Source organism: Mandrillus leucophaeus, unplaced genomic scaffold (genome assembly GCF_000951045.1).
Source record: "Mandrillus leucophaeus isolate KB7577 unplaced genomic scaffold, Mleu.le_1.0 Scaffold1211, whole genome shotgun sequence".
Taxonomy (NCBI): domain Eukaryota; kingdom Metazoa; phylum Chordata; class Mammalia; order Primates; family Cercopithecidae; genus Mandrillus; species Mandrillus leucophaeus.
Window position 1 is genome coordinate 489,712 of NW_012100444.1, and position 9,794 is coordinate 499,505.

General features: G+C 37.8%; 1 long non-coding RNA gene across 1 annotated transcript in view; it reads left to right on the plus strand.

The window, feature by feature from the left end:
• The window catches only part of LOC105532985, a 47,960-nt gene extending 44,276 nt beyond the window's left edge, over nucleotides 1–3,684 (plus strand). The window contains exon 4 of the long non-coding RNA XR_001005066.1: nucleotides 3,580–3,684. This is a non-coding gene — a long non-coding RNA (uncharacterized LOC105532985). The remainder of the gene's footprint in view (nucleotides 1–3,579) is intronic.
• The last annotated feature ends 6,110 nt before the right edge of the window (nucleotides 3,685–9,794 follow it).

Here is a 9,794-nt window from a genome sequence, read left to right on the forward strand (position 1 = left end):
TTAATGGGTGCAGCACACCAACATGGCACATGTATACATATGTAACAAACCTGCACACTGTGCACATGTACCCTAGAACTTAAAGTATAATAATAATAAAAAAAGACAAGTATACTGGCTACTTCAAATGGAGCACAGACTGAATAGTCAATAAGGCATGGAAGGATGAAGCTGAAAAGGAAAGGGTCAATCATAACGAAGGTTTCAGGTGGAAGCCATAGTATGATGATGATGATGATGATGATGCTGATGGAACCTAACATTTGTTGAGAGTTTCCTATATGCTAGGCATTTTTCCAATTGCTAGTACTTTATTCATGTTCATAACAATCCCAGTAAGAAAGAATTTATCATTTTGCAAGTGGTGAAGTGTTTACTATTTTTCAAGTGATAAAATTGAGGCACAGAGCAGTTACAGAGTCTGCCCAAGGTCACGTAATAATCAATGTGAGTGCTGGAAATTGAAGCCAGGTGATCTAATTCCATATCCTGTGACATTAACCACTACAGTAGAACTGCCTCCCTACGAAACACGGTGATATTACATTTAACTAAGAGAACTCAGAAGACATCCTATTAGGGCAGAAGATTAAAAAAGGGGGAAATACATGAATTGGAAGAAGATTCAAAGAAATGTGTTTCCTAGCACTTACTTCACAATCGCAATTGCATTTGATGCATTAGGGTGAGTATTATCTCCCTAACAAAAATGTAACGTGGGTAAAAGATCCAAATGTTCAGAATGAACACTGTGTTATAGCACAGCAATACAACATATCAGGAAATTTTAACATATTATCAGAAGCAGAAATAAAATGATAGAAAACATTTTCCTGAGTTTCCCTTTGGACTTTCTTTTCAAATCTTTATCTTCACATTAGTCCATGGCATAGATTCCATGTTTTGCTCCTCTGCAACTTGTATAGGTGACAGCGGAGGCCTTGGCCACTGGGATGAAGGACTGCAGTATCACATTCCACATGGCTTTTTTTTTCTTCTTTGTTAGTTATCCTACAGAGTCACCTTATCATCAGAAAGGGTTTTGTATGTTGCATCTCTTTCTTTTTAAAGTCTCTTTTAAGCACAGATAACCTCTATTTAGCACACACTCTTCTTTCATCACAACAGGACTCTTTTGAAAAAGTCACCTGTTCTCACTATTTTTACTCCTTAACTTCACTCTTCTATCCATAGTAATCTCCTTCCACTCCCCTATAGTAATGCAATTGCCCTGCCTAGATTACCAATGACACTCTGAGGGGTGGCTTCTGATATTAGTATAGTATTTGATATTATTTCCCAAAACCTTAGTGGCTTTTGGAAGCCCCTTCTGGCTTCTCTCTTGCCTCTGTAGTTTCTTATGTCCCAGTTTCCATTTTGAGCTCTGATTTCTCTGCCCATCATTTAAATAAGTGGTTTTCAAACAGGATATTATAGTGTCCTAAGAAAGGGATGCCATGGAATAAAGACTTTGATAGGTGGCCTTAAAGATGAATCCCACTGATCTCTATAGTATTCGTGTCCTTGAGTAATCTCCTCTTCCTGAGGGTCAACTGGACTTACTGACTCTGATACACTTTGCCTCTGTGTCCCCACCCAAATCTCATCTTAAATTGTACTTCCATAATTCCCACATGTTGTGGGAGGGATCTGCTGGGGGTAATTTGAATAATGGGGGCAGTTTTCCCCAGACTGTTCTTGTGGTAGTGAACAAGTCCCATGAGATCTGATGGTTTTATCAGGTGCTTCTACTTTTGCATCTTTCTCATTTTCTCTTGCCACCACCACGTAAGAAGTGCCTTTCACCTCCTGCCATGATTCTGAGGCCTCCCAGTCATGTGGAACTGTAAGTTCAATTAAACGTCTTTTTTCTTCCTAGTCTCAGGTATGTCTTTATCAGCAGTGTGAAAACAGACTAATACAAACTCCCTTCTAATGATTGGAATACCACAGATGTGATATGATGTCACTCCTGAGATTAGCCTGTAAAAGGACTGTGGCTTCTATCTCTTGGATTGCTCATTCTGGAGAAGCCAGCCATCATACTGAAGGTCCATGTGACAAGGACAGCGGCCTGACAAAATGCATGTGAGTGAGCCTACAAGAGGGTCCTCTGCAAGATAATCCTTCAGATGAGACCACAGACATAGTTGACAACTGGACTGCAATATAATAAAACACCTTGAGACAGAGGCACTCAGCTAAGACTAACGCAGATTCCTGACCCATGGAAACTGCAAAGTAATAAATATTTGTTGTTTTAAGCTGCTAAATTTGGGGTTGATTTGTTATGCAACAATAGGCAATAATACAGGACCCTACGTGTTAGGCTTCATCATTCAGGTCATCTGTAATATCTTACTTTCACTCCCCACTATTCTTCCAATAGTCATTTAAAATGCCCTAAAATTTACTTTCTTAATATACTTTGGATTTATATCCCTTATTTCTACTATCACTCTGTTAGTTCAGGCCACCATGACTTCTGCCTTGATTATTTTAACACACCCATAGATAGTCTACCCATATCTATACAACACAGAGGTGAAGAGCTCAGGTTCTTACTACAGACTGCCACGTCTGAATTCAACCTCTGCCACTTACTATGTAAGTAATATTAGACAAATTATTTAACCTCTCTCCTTAGTTATATCATCTATAAAATGGGAATATTAATATTAACAGTACTTCATGCAGTGGTTCTAGCATATTCGCTTTTGCTTGTAACATGCTTAGAACACTGCCTGGTATAGTGAAAGCTCTCAATAAATGCTGTAGTTATTGAAAGGGAGTCTAACATAATGGTAAGAACATGGACAGCCAGACTGTTAGATTTGAGTTGTTATTCTATCATTCATTATCTGAGTAAACCTGGAAAAATTGCTTTATAGCTCTGTGTCTCCATTTCTTTATCTGTAAGACAGAGATAATAATAGTACTCAAGAATAAAATTGTTATGAGGATTACATGAGTTAGTGTCTAAAAAGCAAGCTGAAAAAGACTGGCATTGAACATTACCAGGTGTTTTCAATTATTACTATTGCTGATCTTTCTGCTGCTTTTTGATTCATTCATTACCTTACAAAAGTGATATTTCTTAACATCAGATCTGATTATGGCATTCTCCTGTTTAAACCTCTGTGATGGTCCACCCATTAGCCCCTACGTGGCCTAACAGAACCTTCATAATCTGGCAAAACTCTCAAACCTCACGTCTCCACTCTTCCCCACTAAACCTTAAACTCCAATCAGACTAAGCTGCTCGACCTTCCTCAGATGAGCCATGTTCTCCTATATTTCTCTATCATTGCAAATGCTCTTTTCTAGCATAAATACCCTTTCTACTATACTGCCAGGCTAACTCCCACTCATCCTTTCAAAATTCCATTAATAGTATTATATTTCACAGGAATCTTCTGTAACCATCACTGACATTCTTTGCAATACACATGTATACACACACTAACACACTCGTAGGTGGATCCTCCATTAAGCACCCATAGTTCTCTGTGCACACCTCAATATCTAATATCTAAGAGATTGTAACTAACTATGAACATTTCCATTTCTCTCCACTAGACATGAACTACGGAGTCCCCATCCAAGGCACTGAACAAGTACATCTGGAACATTGTAAGCACTCAATAAATATTTCATCAACAAATAAATGAAGGCTCTAATTTACCATTTCCTTTTTTCTTTGAGAAGCCATATGAACTTCCTTTATTGTGTTCCTACAGTTGACTTTTGTGGCACTACTTTGATATGGGGGTGGCAAAAACTAAAAGGGTTCTTCGTAAAGATCAAATAAGAACATGCTTTCCAGACAACTAAGAACCCTGAGAGGCTCCAGACACTTTGTACCCATGTGTTCAACCCAACTCAGGGGAATTAAGTCATAACAATCTCTTTAAGCCCGTATGTTCCCTAGTTTTGAGAAGGTGCATACCTGGCTAGAGTCTCTTATTTTAATTCCCCATTCCCACAATATACTATAAGAATTTGGGGCAAGGCACAGTGGCTCATGCCTGTAATCCCAGCACTTTGGGAGGCCAAGACAAGCAGATCATGAGGTCAAGAGATCAAGACCATCCTGGCCAACATGGTGAAACCCTATCTCTACTAAAAATATACCAAAATAAGCTGCGCATGGTGGTACGTGCCTGTAGTTCCAGCTACTCAGGAGGCTGAGGCAGGAGAACCACTTGGATCCGGGAGGCGGCGCTTGCAGCGAGCCGAGACCACACCACTGCACTCCAGCCTGGCAACAGCGCAAGACTCTGCTTCAAAAAAAAAAAAAAAAAAAAAAGAATTTGTATGAAATTGAAAGTGTTTGAGTACTTCAAACAAAAGCCTCAGACCAAAAACTCCAATGTGGTAGGTTTTGTATCTCATCTTTCAACAACTCTCTAAGTAGGCAGGTGGCCTTGTATTGGTACTCCATTAGCCAGGCAGTGTATTGATTTCCAAATGTGGGGAGGGTCAAGGTCTAAATCACTTCAAAAGTACCAAGAAAAATAAGTAAAGAGACCAAAGAGTTTCTTGTCTTTTTAGATTTAATCAAGGAACTGCTAAGTCCCTCGTTCTTAAGAACCTATAACAATGAGGAAGTTATGCTTTTTTCTCTCCCAATACCACTTGCTCTTTTTATATATCCTGAAAAAGGAAAATAACTGATGAGAAATGACATGTACTGCTGACAGAAATGGGAAAAACTGTCGAGGTCTCACCAAAAAATGAGCAGTGTCAGTGTTACTAATAAGATCTCCCACTGAATTCCCTCATTTCATAAAGGTTCTATCTATGTGAGATGAGCAAAGATTTTTTTTTTTTCAAACAGAGCCTATGTTCTATAACTAGGATAGAGAAATGAAGGGAAAACATACCTATAAAACTGACTTAAAAAATAAAGAAAAGCTCTCCCTAAATTTGTAATACAGAGAAATTGAATCAATTTTTAAGAATGTATTTTCATTACTAGAGTAAGTAGATCAGGGTAAGAGTGACAGACAGTATTTGCATTTTTTTGCAGTATATGCATAGTGAGATCTCTGGCATTTCCTTTGACACAAATAATTTTCCCACAGATGTTTGCTTGAAGTTTCTATGCTACCGCACAAATGGAAAATAGAAGCAATAAACAAGTGATTGGAATGTTTTATGTAAGAAAATACAACTCATAAAAAGTGATGGCAAATAGCAAACTAAAGTGTTGATCAGACTAAGAAACAATATTTCAATTTAAGTTAAAAACTAGGAAATGTGTCCAATAAAGTATATACAGAGCTACACAGTGTAATTCAACTCACTCTGTACCATAAAATCACTCTAAAATATAGAGGGAAAGGAGTTAATGCTTTTCAAAAAATGCTTTGCACTCTTATCTTCAAATCTGTGATATATCCTTGTTAAATGATCTCCCTGTAGAAGATACTGACTTTATTAGATCTCAAATGATATATTAATGAAAGCCAGTCTTGCCTGGAGAAGATATTATCAAGATATTTATTCGGCAAGAGGATGATATCACAGATGATAGAAAGGACAGTGGAGGAATAGACAAGGGTACTGAACAGATATGCGACAGAAAAGGATATACGAGTGGCCACTTGGCACATGAAGAAGCTGTTCATCAGGGACATGCAACTTAATAAACAATGCCATGCCACTACGCACTCACAAGAATAGCAAAATTTTAAAGGACTGACCATAACAAGTGTTGGTGAGAATATGGAGCAATTAGTACTCTCATATATGGTGGTGAGAATATTAAATTGTACACTTTGAACAAAAGTTCTGAGAGTTTCTTATAAAACTGAATATACATTTTATGATTCTTCACACCAAGATAATTACCCAAGATAAATAAAAATGTATGTTTACAAAATGCCTTAATAAAAATTGCTTATAGCAGCTTCATTTATAATTAGCCAAAACCTGGACAGAATCAGAATCAATAGAGTGTTTTAGTAAACTGGTTCACGTGATTGTGGGGCTAGCAAGGCCAAAGTCTGTAGGGCAGGCCAGCAGGCTGGAAACCCAGGCACAAGTTGATGCTGCAGTCATAATGCTACATTTCTTCTTCAGCAAAGCTCAGTTTTTACTCCTCAGGACTTCAACTGATTGGATGAGGCCCAAAGACATTAGTCAGAATAATATGTTTTACTTAGAGTCAATTGATTGTAGATGATAAATATATACACAAAATACCTTCACGGCAACATCCATATTGGTGTTTGAGTAAATAACCGGGTACTATGGCCTAGCCAAGTTGACACATACAACTAACTATACAGAGGTCTTGCATAAGATACTATACTGTCTGATTTTATTTATTTAAAATTCTAGAAAAAGGAAAACTAACCTAGAGAAGCATAAAATTAGAAGAAAGTTTGCCTCTTGGGGTTGAGGGAGGAGTGATGAGAAAAGAGCATGAGAAAATTTTCTATGGTGATGGTAAGTTTCTATGTATCGAGAGGAGTTTGCATTACACAAGTATGTGCATGTATGAAATGTCAGTGAATGTACACTTGAGATTTGTTCATTTTATTTTGTAAATTTTATAACAAAATAAAAAATCTGTAAACAACATTCAAATCTATTTAATAATATATGTGATGACATATTTAGGGAGAAAAGTACTGTTATAAAATGAGACTGATGGATGGATGTAGCATTGAAGACATAGATAAGTAATAAGGTGAGTATAGTAGAATGTTTATGGCAAGAGTATAGGTCAGGAGTTCATAGAGGTTCACTGTAAAATGCTTTTGGTTTTGCTGTATGTCTAAAATTATCACAACAAAATGTTGAGAAAACAAACCAATCTCTCAAAATAAGTTATACATATATTTTCTTCAACCAACTGGAAAGCAGCATTTTATCAGTGGTGAAAACTATCTAATTTCGGGTTAAGTGACCAGGTTTCAAATCCCAGCTCTGCAATTGTGCTGGTTATACAGCCTCTACTATGCTATTTAATATCTCTAAGACCTAGTTTAATCATTCGTAAAATGTGAATAACAAATGGGATTTGCGCATGTGGGTGCACGTGTGTGACCAAAGCACTTAGTGTGGTATATATTAGGTGATCAATGTGCTTTGTGGCACGGTTATCATTATATTGCCTGAAATGACTTTTCTCCACACTTTGCCAGTGACCAAAATGGCCGACTGGTCTCTTCTGCTTGACTAACCTTTAGACAGGTTCCTTCCTGACTTTAAGTCCCTGACTTCTATTTTATTAGAGGGTTTGCTTTAGAAAGCTTGTAACTGTAAATCCTTCCTCTGCCTTTTAGAAATGTAAATCTTCTCCCAGTCTCTTGCCAGTTTTATGACCCAGGAATGTCTTTCTTTAGGATCCGAGAGCCATGTATTTGAAACACAATCATCAAGGAAAACAGCGCCCCATCTCCCCTATCTCATAGTCTCTCTTGGGAGAGCAGGAGCCTAACTTTGGTGGGCAGTTTGTTCCATGCAGTGCAACAACGTCCTATCACATAGATACGAGAAGTTTGTTTTCTCTTTTGGACAAAGCCAATTGGCAAATATCGGTGGCCTATGACTTATCTCTAATGTCCCACAGTACTTTTCCACTAGCTCATCCCAGCACTTAAAACCCCTCCCTCCTTTTGTTTCAGTGGAGTTGAGTTCAGACTGAGTTCTTTCCTCTTTTGCCTATTTAAATAGCCTGAATCAAGTCATCTTTGCCTGTTTAACTTTGTCCCGTGCAATTTTTTCTTTGACATAGGGTAATTGTTACTTATCCTTTTAAGGGTCAGCTTATATGTCACCATTTTAAGGAAACTTTAGCATCCTCCACATTACCTTCCTCACAAAGATTTGATTGCCTTCTTCACTCTCACAATACTTGGTACTTGCTTCAAATAAGATATATTTGTTTTTGTTTATCTGCTTCATCTCCCACACTGAGAATTCCTTGATATGCAAGTACTTCTTGCATCTCTGTATCTCAGCTTCCAGAACAACCATTATTCCATAACAAACATCAATTAATGGTGGCTGAATGAATAAATAATGAAATGAACAAAGATATCAGGTCTAGTTCTTGCCATAACACGACGCTGAGCAAAGGATGACCAGAAGGCTAGCAACTGCTTATTTAATGTCTGACGGATCTGAGGCAATCACGAAGAACACATTATCTGATAAATGTAAAACAAACAATTTGTACTGAGCAAGTGGGAAAAGAATATCCATCCTTCTCTTGGAATGCATCTCATTTTATGTTGTCTACTAGTTTCTAGCATTTTTGGATTTTAAACATCTCCCTACCACTAAGCTGCACTTTTGGTTTAACAAACTTATATACATATGTGTTAAAGCATTTTTATTTTCTTTTAGATAAGGAATAACATTACATCTTAGCTCAATTGCTTAAGCTATAAGTGTGCTAAACTGAATGTTGAGCGTTGTGAGTTACATGTTTGCCTTGACAGTGTTTTTCTAAAAAAGAATACAATAACCTCAGTCTTTTATGCCTCAAAGTTTGTGCATACCAGGAAAAGACAGATTTCAAAGCTGATAGAACACATAGTTTCACCACATACACAAGTAACACAGGCTGCATTTATTGGGTGCTAGGTAGTAGGAAAGTATTGAGGTAAGCACTTTATAAGCATTATTTTATTTAAACACCAATTCTGTGATTCAGATATTATATTATTTTTACTGACCAAGCTCATCTTGAAATCTTCCTTTGCTCACTTTGTCCTATCCATGTGACCTTCTTTCTATTCTTGAATTTCCCACCTCTGAGCTTTTGTATTAGCTGTTTTCTCCATCAGAACTCTTTTTTTTTTCCTGCAAGTCTTCCTTTGGCTGGTTCCCTCTCATCCTTCATGTCTCAGCTTAAATCTCATCTTCTTACAGAGGCTTTTCCTGACCACCCAAGCTAGAGTCGCTGCCTACTCTCCCCAAGTCAATTGATAGCCCTTCCCCTTGAATTATCTTTATTATATCAGTGGTTCTCAAAGAGTGCTCTACAGCCCTGTGAGAATCTCAGGCTCTTTTAGGGCATATGTGAGGACAACCATATTCTCATAATAATACTGAGATCTTATCTGCCTTTTTTGCTGTATCTACATTTGTACTAATGGTGTAAAAGCAATAAGAAAATAAGTAAATAAGACCCTTGTTGCCTTGGCATGAATCAAGGCATTGGCCCCAAGCTGTGCTAGTGGTCATTGTGTGTTTCACCACCATGCAATTCTAGATACAAGACAAGCAATCCCATTACTGGGTATATACGCAAAGGATTATAAATCATTCTACTATAAAGACACGTGCACACGTGTTTATTGCGGCACTATCTACAATAGCAAAGACTTGATACCAACCCAAATGCCCACCAATGATAGACTGGATAAAGAAAATGTGACACATATACACTATAGAATACTATGCAGCCATAAAAAAGGTTGAGTTCCTGTCCTTTGCAGGGACATGGATGAGGCTGGAAACCATCATTCTCAGCAAACTAACACAGAAACAGAAAACCAAACACCACATGTTCTCGCTGGGAGTTGGACAATGAGAACACCTGGACGCAGGGAGGGGAACATCACACACCAGGGCCTGTTGGGGAGTGGGGGGCTAGAGGAGGGATAGCATTAGGAGAAATACCTAATGTAGATGATGGGTTGATGGGTGCAGCAAACCACCATGACACATGTATACCTATGTAACAAACCTGCACATTCTGCACGTGTATCCCAGAACTCAAAGTATAATAATAATAAAAAAGAACGAAAAACAAAAAGCGTCACTTAAGA